The following is a 12,619-nucleotide window of genomic DNA, read 5'->3' as shown; positions in this document are numbered from 1 at the left end:
CAGGCTGGGCTGATGAACATGGCAGAGCAGTCAGCACTAATGCTTGGGCCATGACCAAGCGCAGTGTTTCTGCAGCCGGCAGCCATGATGGCCTGGTCTCCAGCTGGGGGAGTTTTGCTTTCCCTTCTAGTGATAGGAGTGACTGCCTCCCTGTTTATTCAAACAGTACGTGAGCCGTCTGGACCTCCAGAACATGCCACAACATGGGTATATGTCGTCATTGTTACGCATGGGTTACCTTTACTCAAAGGCAATGTGACACCTCCAATATTTTCAGAAGCATTTGGATATTCTTGCCATCATTGTGTTTGTTTTTTTCTCAAGGGAGGTGCCTCATTAGGCCCTAAGTTTGGAAGGTGGTATAGACTAATGATGAAGCATATGGGCTCAAAGCAGCCTGCCCAGGTTCCGAGCTGGATGACTTTTTGCAAGTTAATGCACCTCTCTGAGTTTTAGATTTCCCATACGTACAAAGAAGAGAACGATAGCCATTTGCGATATTGTAGAAAACTATTCAGTCTTTGTCCCAGGTTCCTGGCACAGAGCTCCTAAAACCCTTGTGTTTTCTGGAGTGATAAGAGTGTTCAAGTGTTGGCCCTTGAACAAGGAGAAAAAGAGGCTGGACTGCATGGTGCCTGTGAGCACTTGCTGACTTTGAGATGAGACAAAGTTGAGTTCAAATCCAGACTCCAGCAACTAACTGTGTGACCTTGGGCAAATTACTTAACCTCTCTGAGCTTTATTTCTCCAATCAGTAAAGTATGCATAACTACCAAAAAAAAAAAAAGTGTTCAAGCATCTTTTATTCTAATGGGATGACTCTTCATGGGCCCTTAGGTAGTTTCAGGATGGGGGCCAGTCTCCAGAAAGACCAAGTCTTGAATAGAGGGTTGGGGATTTTACCCTCCCGACCTCTGGGCAGGGAGAGAGGCTGGGGGTTGAGTTCAGTCACCAGTGCCAATGATTTAGTCATACCTATGTAATGAACCCCCCATAAAAATATCTAAACTATAGGGTTTGGATTCTTCATCCTGGCTGTTCATTTGTATCCTTTGTAATAAATTGGTAATACTAAATAAAGTGTCTTCCTGAGCTCTGTGAGCTGTTCTAGAAAATGACTGAACCTGAAATGAGGTGGTGTGGGAACCCTCAACTTTGCAGCTGTGTCAGAGAGAGAGTGGGTACCCTGGGTGCCCAGTACTTGCGACCTGCAGTCTTATGGGACAGAGCCCTTACACCTGTGGGGTCTGATGTTAACTTCCAATAGTTCGTGTCAGAGTTGAGCTGATTTGTGGGGCATCTACCAGTTGGTGCTGGAGTGTTGGAGAACTGGCTGTCGGGGCAGAAAAAGCCCACGCATTGGATGTGAGAAGTACTGTGAGTGAGATCAGCCCCTGCTGCAGAGGGGGGTGTGAAAAGCAGGGCGGTCGAGCTTGCTGTCTGGCCACAGTAAACTCCTCACAAGTGTTAGTGTTCATACGGGGTAGGATTTTTTTTTAAACCACAATTAGAACAACTTATGAAAGGATTATACCTGCTTATTCACTTGGATATAATTGTTTTGTTTCCCGATTGTAAAGTTGACTTTAGTTCAAACATTCAGCATATCATCCATTTCTTGACACTGTGTTTCAGAGACCAGTCAACACCACTCATTTCTTTGTGGGATGGGACTGAACCCACAACCCCAAGATCAAGAGTCGCCTGCTCCACCCGACTGAGCCAGCCAGGCACCCTCGTGTTGATACTTTCAAAGGATTATGGAGAAACACATCTTTGTAGATTAATAGAGAAAAACAGCCCTTCTAATCGGCTGAAACCCTGTCTGCGTGTTTGTTTGTAAGGTCCATTTTCCTGTCCCGGTTCCTCTTCTAGGGAAGGAACTCCTGTTCGATGCGCTGCTATCCCGTGCGCCGGCATGGGGTCCTCTGTCCTGGGCACTCCCCGCGGTGGGAAGGGCTAATAGGGCGGCACGTACTCTCCCGGGGGTCTCGCTGGACTGTAGGGACAGAGCGTGTAGGTGCGGAGGCTGGTTGGCCTCGTCAGATGGTGGTGAAGATCCAGGTGTGGCCTGCTTGATCACCGGAAGGCAATGAGACTGCATTTGGCACGTAGCCCGAATAATTCATCTCGTCATATGGGCTCTGGGATGAAATTAAGTGGTGGAAATCACACTGGTCTTTGTCTCTAAAATGTCCAGAAGGTCTCCAGTTTGGCTGGCTTGTATTCTGTTTGCACAGCTTTGCAGACTGAATATTTCTAGGAAGGAACCCCCCCGGGTAGAGTTGTTGGGGGGCTCCACCCAGAATGGGGTCCAGCCCTCTGCTTCTCTGTGTGGCCAGGAGGATGTAACTCTGAGCACTGCTGTGTGGGGAAGACAGCTCCACACAGCTGCAGAAACCTGCCTGAGGGGAGAAAAGAGTTTTCCTGCTACATGACCCTGAGAGGCTGTGGCTGAGGTCACTCCCGTCATGGATGCGATCTCCTTCCTTCTGTCCCCTGTGCCCAAGGCCACCAAGAGGGCACTGACCTGCCTCAGCACTACAGGGCCAGGGCGTGGAGGGGCAGCTCCTGGATGGCGCGTGCGTGGGGAGCATCTTGAAGTGTTGGGGCTGAGGGCTCTGGATGTCTCTCCAGCTGCCACGTGCATGGGAACCACACTTGGCTCTTGGGAGCACGCGGCTTCTGCCTCAGGAGGTCTGGGACAAAGTCTGAGGCTCTCTGTTCCTCCCAGGGTCCCTGGAGCTGCTGCTGCTGGTTCTGGGACTACACTGAGAAGTCAGGGTCTCGAGCAGAGGGTCTCAGCGTGTCGCCCCCCATCACCTCCCGGGAACCTGCTACAAGCGCAGATGCATGCACTTGAGCCCAGGTGCACTGAAACAGGAACTCCGGGGTTGCGGTGTTTTAACAAGCCCAGCAGGTGATTCTGATGTTTGCTCCAGTTTGAGAACCACTGCCCACTTTATCATTCTGATGTCAGCAATATGTTTTCTCAGAAACAGCAGAGGGAAACTTTTAGAATATTCGTGTGTCCGTGTAACAGCCAAGTTTGAATGGAAAGCCTCTTGAGCAGATCACATGTGACCATTCCTGACGTTACTGCCCCACACGTGGCTCCTTCCATGTGGCTAGTAGCTGTGAATGAAGAGGAGGCAAGCAGTTTTTTTGTAATTACAAAAGAAGTCCTTGTTCACTTTTGAAAACTCACAGAATACTGAACATCATAACTGCAAAAGTGAAGCTTCTTCCCCTCTGACTCCTTCTCATTCCTGTGGGAAGTAACCATGGCTCACAGTTTGCCATGTAATACCAGACCTTTTTTTTTTTTTTTTTTGCACAACGAAAGATCTGCCCATACGTACATGATGGAGGGCCCATTTTTATTTATTTATTTATTTATTTTAAAGATTTTATTCATTTATTTGATAGAGACGCAGTGAGAGAGGGAACGCAAGCAGGGGGAGTGGGAGAGGGAGAAGCAGGCTCCCTGTCGAGCAGGGAGCCCGATGTGGGGCTCGATCCCAGGACCCTGGGATCATGACCTGAGCCGAAGGCAGACGCTTAATGACTGAGCCACCCAGGTGCCCCAGGGCCCATTTTTAAATACAAAAATTAGAGTGCCCTGCATATTGTTCTCCGGTTTGTTCATTGCATCTCACCTTCCCCCACAGGTGTGTAGACATTTCTGAAAACCTTAGGCCACAGGGGAGCCAGCTCTGTGATCAGCCGGAGTCGATGTGGAGGCAGGCTGCCAGGGCTCCGCCCCCCCACAGAGCTCCTGAAGGTTCCCCTGCTTTGGCAGGGCTGCTCTCTGTCCACTATGCCTCTCCCTCCGCACGCTGCCCCAGAGAAAGGTGCTTAGAATGCACGTGCCTCCCCTCTGCCTCTCTCCTCCCTCTGTCCTTCTTCCCGTACCCACTTGTTGGGAAGGAAAAACCTGCCTCCTTTTCTTCCCATTTAATAGGAACCAGTCTGGGGTCCTATCTCAAGCGCATTCTACACTGTGAAAGAAACTTGCTCTGAATTGGCTAGCTAGGCTCCCCTTGAAGAAGCAGTGACCGTTCCAGTTGGTGGTGGGTTGGTTTTAACATAAACAGACTTTTTTTTTTTAAAGATTTTATTTATTTATTTGACAGAGACACAGCGAGAGAGGGAACACAAGCAGGGGGAGTGGGAGAGGGAGAAGCAGGCTTCCCGCAGAGCAGGGAGCCTGATGCGGGGCTCGATCTCAGGACCCTGGGATCATGACCTGAGCCGAAGGCAGATGCTTAACCACTGAGCCACCCAGGCACCCCCAGACTGGAGACATTTTGTGGGACGGGCTAAAGGAGGAGGCTCCAGGTTGAGCTGCCAGAAATGACTCCCAGAACAACACTGCAGAATTAGCCTGCCAAGGGTGCTGCTGCCTCTGCTGGGAGATCAGGAAACCCTGCCTCAGTGCCGGGCCACCCGGCCTCGGCCAGCAGCACACCCCCAAACACGGGCCCTGTGTTCTGCCAGTGAGGCTTTGCACCTCTCCTGGGGTGTGTCTGCTTGGTGGAAGCCAGGTAACAGGAGGACCCTGAGATCTAAGGGGATCAGGGGAAGAGTCTTGTTTGCCAGCCTCTAGGGTGTGCAGCAAGGCCACGGGGGGTAGAATGTTGTCAAGTGTAAGGCAATCTCCAGGATCTACAGCAGAAGAGCTGATGACTAGCTAATACAAGGACGAAACTACATGGGTTTAATACTCCCCTGAGACTGTTATCATCAGCATTGGGGCGCCTGGGTGTCTCAGTCGGTTGAGGATCTGCCTTCGGCTCAGGTCCTGATCCCGGGGTCCTGGGATCGAGTCCTGCGTCGGGCTCTCTGCTCAGTGGGGAGCCTGCTTCTCCCTCTGTCTCTCATGAATAACTAATTAAAATCTTAAAAAAAAAAATCATAACTTCACAGCTACCACGCCCCTCATCCTCATGGGTTTAAACTCTTCTAAAACTCTTAAAGTCTCTGATACTTCTTGGCTTCAGAAGTTTGCCAGGCATTAGGTAAAGTGACGTGTCCTTTCATTGTCTCCCACCAAACGCTCGGTGCTGACATCTACATCTACAGGCCAGAATTAGGTAGGTGCTAAGGGGAACTCAAAATGAAAACAGCGCAATGCCTGGGCCCCAGGGGATGTGCAGTCTAGCGGGACTGAGAGGAGCCACCTGCTCATCCTAACAGTCCCTACTGAGCAACTACGGCGTACGATTTAGTGGCTTTTGTACGCACATCATTTCATTTATGCCTCATCCCAGCCCTGCCAGATAAAGGTGATTTGTCCCTGTTGACAGATGAACACTGCGAATTTCAAAGGGGTTTCGTAGTTGGTCCATGTCACAGCCAGCACGTGGCAGGGCTGGAATTTGAACCCAGAACTGGCTTCAGTCAAAGTCGATGCACTTTTCACTTTATGCCACTGCTTCCTGTGATTGCCTAGGACTCGGGACAAGGACACATTCAGCCTAATTGCATTTTTACGGATTTGAACCACGGTTAGCAAATTATGGCCCATGGGTCAAATCTAGTCTGTTATCTGTTTTCTTTTTTTGTAAATAGAGTTTTATTGGAGCACAGCTATACCTCTTCATCTGTATATTGTCTGAGTCTGCTTTTGTGTTACAATAGCAGAGATGAGCAGTTGAGAGAGACCGAGTAGCCGGAAGGACTGAAATATTTATTATCTGGCCTTTTACAAAGTTTGCCCTGATTTAAACAAGGCTAAGCAGTCTCCTGTTTATCCTTAATCTTTAAAACAGGCGCACAGCAAACTTGTCATGTGAGGCTCTAACATTTGCGATTGTGAGCTAGCCCGAGCATCCGTTATGTGAGACTGGGTGGTCCGTTCGTGCAGAGCCCCTGGCCTCGGGTAATTATGTACTCAGGTCCTGGTTCCTCCACTTAGTGCTGTATGGCCTTGGAGAAATTGCCTCATCTGCCTAAATCTGTTTGTTCTCATTTATTCGTTCGCTGATTCGAAAGTGTTTATCGAGTACTTACTATGTGCCACGGTCCTACGTGTTGGAGACTTAGCAGAAACAAACACAAAACCCCGTGCCTTGGTGGAGTTGGTGTTCCATCAGGTGGGGGCAGACACTAAAGAAAGAAGTAAGGTTTATAGCATGAAGACGACAGTAAGTGTCATGAAGGGAAAAAAAGCAAGAAAAGGGGACAGGGTGGGGAGAGAGGGTGTGGAGGAGTTGCAATTTCAAGTTGGGTGGTTCGGGAAGCCCTTGATGAGAAGGTGATCTGAGTAAGGACCAGAAGGAGGGAGGAGAGTAAGGTAAGACCATCCACAAGAAAACATTCTCACTTGAGGTGAGAGGAAGAGCGAGGCAGAAGGAGGTCTGGTATGTTGAAGAAATAGCAAGGAGGTCAGAGAGACTGGAGCGGAATAAACAAAGGGGTACAGCTGGGAAGGAGGTCTGAGGTGCTGGGGTGCACCTCAGGTCTTTGAAGTTACTGTAAAGACTTTGGTTTTTACTTTTTTTTTTTTTTAAGATTTTTTTAAATTTATTTAACAGAGATAGAGAGAGAGCACAAGTAGGCAGAGTGGCAGGCAGAGGGAGAGGGAGAAGCAGGCTCTCCGCCGAGCAGGGAGCCCGAAGCGGGGCTCGATCCCAGGACCCTGGGATCATGACCTGAGCCGAAGGCAGACGCTTAACCGACTGAGCCACCCAGGCACCCCGGTTTTAATATGACAGAAAGCCAGTGGAGAGCTTTTGAGGAGAGAAGGCCACAACCTGATTATGTGGTGGTTGTTGTTGGATTTTTTTTGTTTTTTGTTTTTTGTTTTTGGTGCAAAATGGTGGTTTTATTAAAGCATGGGGACAGGACCCGTGGGCAGAAAGAGCTGCTCTGATGTATGTTTTAAATGGTCCACTTTGGGTACCACTGTGTTGAAAAGAGACAGGGTGAGGAGAGTGACCAAGGGTAGAGCAGTGGGACCACTTGGGAGGCTGCTGCCAAAATCTGGGTGAGATGGTATGGTGAGTGGTGACTGCAGGGCAGTCATGGTCAGTTGGTGACATGTGGTTGGACTCTGGACATACATATTTTTTTTTTTTTTGAGAGAGAGAGGGAGAGAGTGTGTGAGAGAGCAAGTGTGAGCGGGAGGGAGGGGCAGAGGGAGAAGGGGAAAGAGAATCTTAAGCAGGCTCCACGCTCAGCTCAGAGCCTGATGCGGGGCTGATCTCACGACCCTGAGATCAAGACCTGAGTGGAAATCAAGATTCAGATGCTTAATGGACTGAGCCACCCAGGTGCCCTGGATTCTGGAAATATTTTGAAAGTAGATTCACCGAGATTTCTTGACAGACTGGATGTGGGGTATGAGAAAAATGGTTCACATGCCCGGGAGGATGGGGTTGCCAAGTTTGAGATGGCCGTTAGACAAGTGGGGATATTAAAAAAGCAGTGGATATATGAATGAAATACTTGAAATCAATGTCATGGAGGGGATGCCATTACTGGAAAAGACAAGGTCCAGGGTATGACCATCGGAAGGAGTGGCTGAGGTAGGGTGGAGGACAAGAGCTTCAGGACGTGAAAAGGCAGCCTATTGGTAAGATTGTCCTTGAGGATATTAAAATCACCAAGGATTTTGAGGAGAGTTCTGTTGGAGACAGCGACAGTGAGCCAAGAGCAAAAATCTTAGAGGAATGAGGGGTGATGTTGGGGCTCGGTAGATGACTGTAACCTGGAGGGGTAGTGGGTGGGAACAGTGTGATGGCATAAGATCGAAGCCGAGGTTGGAAAATGTAGGAAGAAGAAAGGGCTGGAAGTGGCAGTGAGGATCACAGGACAGCTACCCCATCTCCAGTCTCCAGTCCAGGGGCTTAAAGGGTGTGAGGGAGAAAATGGCCACCACTTGAAAGGGCTGCAGGAGAAGTAGTCTCCTCAGGTTTTAATCAGAGCAAGAGGTAAAGGAAATGGTCCTGGAGGAGGCTGAGAACAGCAGAGATTTTGCTGAGGACTGTTATGTGATCCAGCAGGTAGAGTAGAGAGTTCAGAGGTGGGGGGTGAGTGATGGTGGGTGACAGGATCCGCAAAGGCAATTCCAGATGCTTTGGGGCCCTGGGCTTCTTGTGGTGGCTGCTGTAGCCGGAGAAAGGACCTGTGGTCCCAAGGCAGAGGGTGGTAGCCAGGGTGGGAGTCATGGCAGGGGGCAGGGGGGCTGTGTGTGCTGCTGGGGCCTGCAGACTTCGGAGGCTCCCTCTTGGCTCCAGCTGATGAAGGCGCCCAGCTGCCAGGGGTAAGGTCTTCCTTGGGGTCCAGAGCGCTTTCTGGTCTCCCACCATCAGAGGCAGGGAGGTCACAGCAAGGAACAGAAGAAACCCAATCTAGCTGAGGAAAGAGCGAGCTTGCTGGAGGATCCCTCATGGGCCCCAGGGCTGCCTGGACCTCGGCAGTGGGAGTTCACGGCTTCTCTTTTTGGTCTACGGCTAAGACTCAGCAACCAGCTTCGAGCCTCCCTTGCTCTCAGGTCGGATTTGGGATTTTGACTGGCTCAACTGACAGAATCAGGTGGTACAAGTGTGTTTCCAGGGGAGGCACCTCACTGGATGGTGGGGCAAAGATGGGGGGAGTTCAAAGAGATGAGAACATGCACGTGAACAGTACAGACTCTCGCTGAAGTGTCTGATTCGTTAAACGTAGGATTCTCGTCTGTGAGAGTGGGATCATAATAGCATGTGTCTCATTCGGTTCAAGTGCAGATGAAATGAGCTCCGATGTGGACAACCCTTAGCACAGTGCCTGGTATCCACCTGGCACCCGGTACCTGTTTGCCATCATTTTTATAATCGTGGCATCTAATACTTTGTCCTCGTCCTGAGGGACAAATTTGACTTGTTCTTGCTGTGAGTGAATCATTCAGGTTGTGAGAAAGCTGGGGGGAAGGCCTGTGTTTTTGGGGGGGCAGGATGGAGGATGGGAACCCTGGGGTCTGGCTAGCTCTCCAGCAGGACTCCCGGCAATGGGCATTGACATTTCAGTGTGGCTTTGTTGTTCTTTACGTGGGTCTGAAAGGGCATTGCTATTCTATTGGTATTTTATTGCTTTTTATGGAGGAATCCTATCCTATAGAGACTTGCTTGAATATGGGGACCCCTGATGGTCCGGGGACTCATTCTCAGCTAATGCCAAGGGTCTCAGTGGGTCTCCTTTTGGTGCCGTCTGCTACCGGCTGCCGTGGCAGCCCCTTCATCTCCCTGACCTTCACAGCTGACCTCCACTAGCTTGCTTTTGTTTGGTTTCTCACTCAGTTTCTATTAGGACAGATCTTGAACATGAGCAGCCATGCATTCACCCCTTGGATAAGAATTTTAGTTCTTTTATTTAGTTATTTAGGATTTATTGGCTTACGTATCTATCTGAGCACTTGTGGGTAAATGTGGGCACAATGCATAGGTGTGCCCTTTATTGTGTGCTTTAAAGAGATCATGGAAAAAAAAAAGATCATGGATGCATTGATGGAAGCTGTGTGATAAGAAAAATGTGGTGTGTGCTGGGACATTTTTGGTTCCTACTGAGAAATCCTGAGGACGCCTAAGTACACAGAGTCTGTAATGTATTATTGGAAAAGAGACCATTATAATTCAGATCACAGTGATTTGCAGCTACTGCAAGGTCACTGAGACCCTTTCTGTGATCTCCCGGTTGTACCAGGTTGCAGAGAATGCTAAGCTGTGGATATCAAATGCTGATTTTTCTGATTTCTTGCTTTATTGCTGTGGATCTTGGTGTAAAACAGGGGCACAATTTTGGGGCAATAAACTGCTGTGGAATTGAGCAAAAGTCCCAAGGCATTTTTGACACAAGTCATAAATAATGCACAGTTGTAACTTGGGGAATATATGACTATAGACATTTCCTGGGCATATTACTGATAATATTATTTGATCAGTTTCTTCCAATTTATCCTTTTTTTTTTTTTTTAATTTTTTTATTGTTATGTTAATCCCCATACATTACATCATTAGTTTTAGATATAGTGTTCCATGATTCATTGTTTGTGCATAACACCCAGTGCTCCATGCAGAACGTGCCCTCCTCAATACCCATCACCAGGCTAACCCATCCTCCCACCCCCCCCCCCATAACCCTCAGTTTGTTTTTCAGAGTCCATCGTCTCTCGTGGTTCTTCTCCCCCTCTGATTTCCCCCCTTCATTCTTCCCCTCCTGCTACATTCTTCTTCTTCTTTTTTTCTTTCTTAACATATATTGCATTATTTGTTTCAGAGGTACAGATCTGAGATTCAACAGTCTTGCACAATTCACAGCGCTTACCAGAACACATACCCTCCCCAGTGTCCATCACCCAGTCACCCCATCCCTCCCACCCCACCCCCCACTCCAGCAACCCTCAGTTTGTTTCCTGAGATTAAGAATTCCTCATATCAGTGAGGTCATATGATACATGTCTTTCTCTGTTTGACTTTCTTCCAATTTATCCTATCAGATGTCGGAAAAAAGTAGATAAGTGACCGAAGACAGGTGTTTTGAAATAGATGGTTTAAAAACCATGGGCATTTTTATGCCTACCCTCTAGTGACAGACCAAGTTTCTGAAGCTAAGTGACTTTTCCTCATTATTACAAATGACAAATGAGGAGCTTCCCATAAAATCTCTTATTGGGACTCGTATTCAATTACTCCTATTCTTGAACGGGACATGGTGTATACTGGTTGGTCCTCTTGAGAATGTCATAGTGTTTAGTCACTTCACTTTCTCTTGTTTTGAAGGATTTCATGGCAAAAACATCCTTTATTACTTAAAGTGGATTTTAAAGATACACGGTGAAACCCTGCATTATTATTATTATAAAATGAAATAAATTGATTCAATTTGCCTGATTCTTGGAACAGGAAAAATTAAAAAAAAAATTTTTTTTTTAAGATTTTATTTATTTATTTGACAGAGAGAGAGATAGTAAGAGCAGGAACACAAGCAGGGGGAGTGGGAGAATGAGAAGCAGGCTTCCAGCTGAGCGGGGAGCCCGATGCAGGGCTCGATCCCAGGACCCTGGGATCATGACCTGAGCCGAAGGCAGACGCTTAAATGACTGAGCCACCCAGGCACCCCGGAACAGGAAAATTTTAAAAGTTATCTACAGTTATCAAGTTGTAAAGAACCATCTTTTTATTGTGTAGAATAATCCATTAGGGTAAACATGATATAAACACTGGATTTTATGTAGGGGAAAGATTTTGATTATCACAGACCATAAAACGTAGTGCCCAGAGTCTCTAATTAGCTTAATTCTAGACTGAAAAATAAAGAGTGAACCTGCTTTATTCCCTGTTATGTGGCTCCGTGTGAGATCCCGTTTGTTAGCCATGCTGGGTCATGTGATTGAATAGCTCCTGGGGTGTCATCCACAGTGGGGTGACTTACCAAGCAAGCAATTCTCTGTCAAGACCTCAAAAGAGAATGGAGAGTGTTTATAAATGTATATTTGGTGCAGGGTCCAACCGTGGAGTCAGGATGCCCCTTCACGTGTGGGCCAGGCCAGTTTTCCTGTTACTTCTCACAGCCAGGTCCAGTGTGTGGACTGAGATTACAATAACCCTGGGCATCCAGCAACCATTTACCTCACACGGGGATCCCAGTCCACCCCCATCAAGAGAGCATGGACTAATTCCGAGTCTAACTCTGAGCTCCTGCCCCAAGAAAACAGCTGCTGGTTTTTGTTTTGGCTTTATTTTAATTTTTAATTTATTATTATTTATTTACTTAATAAATGCATATTTTTTTAAATTTAAATTTTAGGTAGTTAGCATATAGTGCAATATTGATTTCTGGAGTGGGATTCAGTGATTCATCACTTCCATATAACACCCAGTGCTCATCACAACAAGTGCCCTCCTTAGTACCCATCACCCCTCTAGCCCATCCCCCACCCACCTCCCTCCAGAAACCCTCAGTTTGTCCTTTATCATTAAGAGTCTCTTATGGCTTCTTTCCCTCTCTCCTTTTTTCTTTTCCCCCTTCCCATATGTTCATCTGTTTTCTTTTTTAAGTTCTACATATGAGTGAGATCATATGGTATCTGTCTTTCTCTGACTGACTTATTTCACTTAGCATAATACCTTTAGCTCCATCCTGTCATTGCAAATGGCAAGATTTCATTCTTTTTGAAGGCTGAGTAATATTATTCATATATATATGTATATATATATTTGTGTATATACAAATCTTCTTCTTTATCCATTCATCAGTTGATGGACACTTGGGCTCTCTCCATAGTTTGGCTATTGTTGATAATGCTGCTATAAACATTGGGGTGCACGTATCCTTTTGAATCTGTATTTTTTTAAATCTTTTAAAAAAATTATTTATTTGTTTGACAGAGAGAGAGTGCAAGAGAGTACAAGCAGCGGGAGGGGCAGAGGGAGAGGGAGAAGCAGGCTCCCCGCTGAGCAGGGAGCCCGATGCGGGACTCGATCCCAGGACCCTGGGATCATGACCTGAGCAAAAGGCAGATGCTTAACTGACTGAGCCACCCAGGCACCTCTGTATTTTTTTTCCATCTTTTGGGTAAATATCTAGTAGTGCAATTGTTGGATCATAGGGTAGTTCTATTTTTTAACATTTTGAGGAT

The 12,619-nt window shown here is 47.4% G+C and overlaps 1 long non-coding RNA gene across 1 annotated transcript in view; it reads left to right on the top strand.

Moving 5' to 3' along the window:
* LOC118551596 (uncharacterized) overlaps window positions 1-12,619 on the top strand; it is a 146,841-nt gene that overhangs the window by 3,685 nt on the left and 130,537 nt on the right. The window lies entirely within an intron of this gene.

The sequence above is a fragment of the Halichoerus grypus genome, chromosome 2 (genome assembly GCF_964656455.1).
Source record: "Halichoerus grypus chromosome 2, mHalGry1.hap1.1, whole genome shotgun sequence".
Lineage (NCBI taxonomy): Eukaryota > Metazoa > Chordata > Mammalia > Carnivora > Phocidae > Halichoerus > Halichoerus grypus.
The sequence above is the reverse complement of the archived record's forward strand: the minus strand, read 5'-3'. Positions and strand labels throughout refer to the sequence as shown.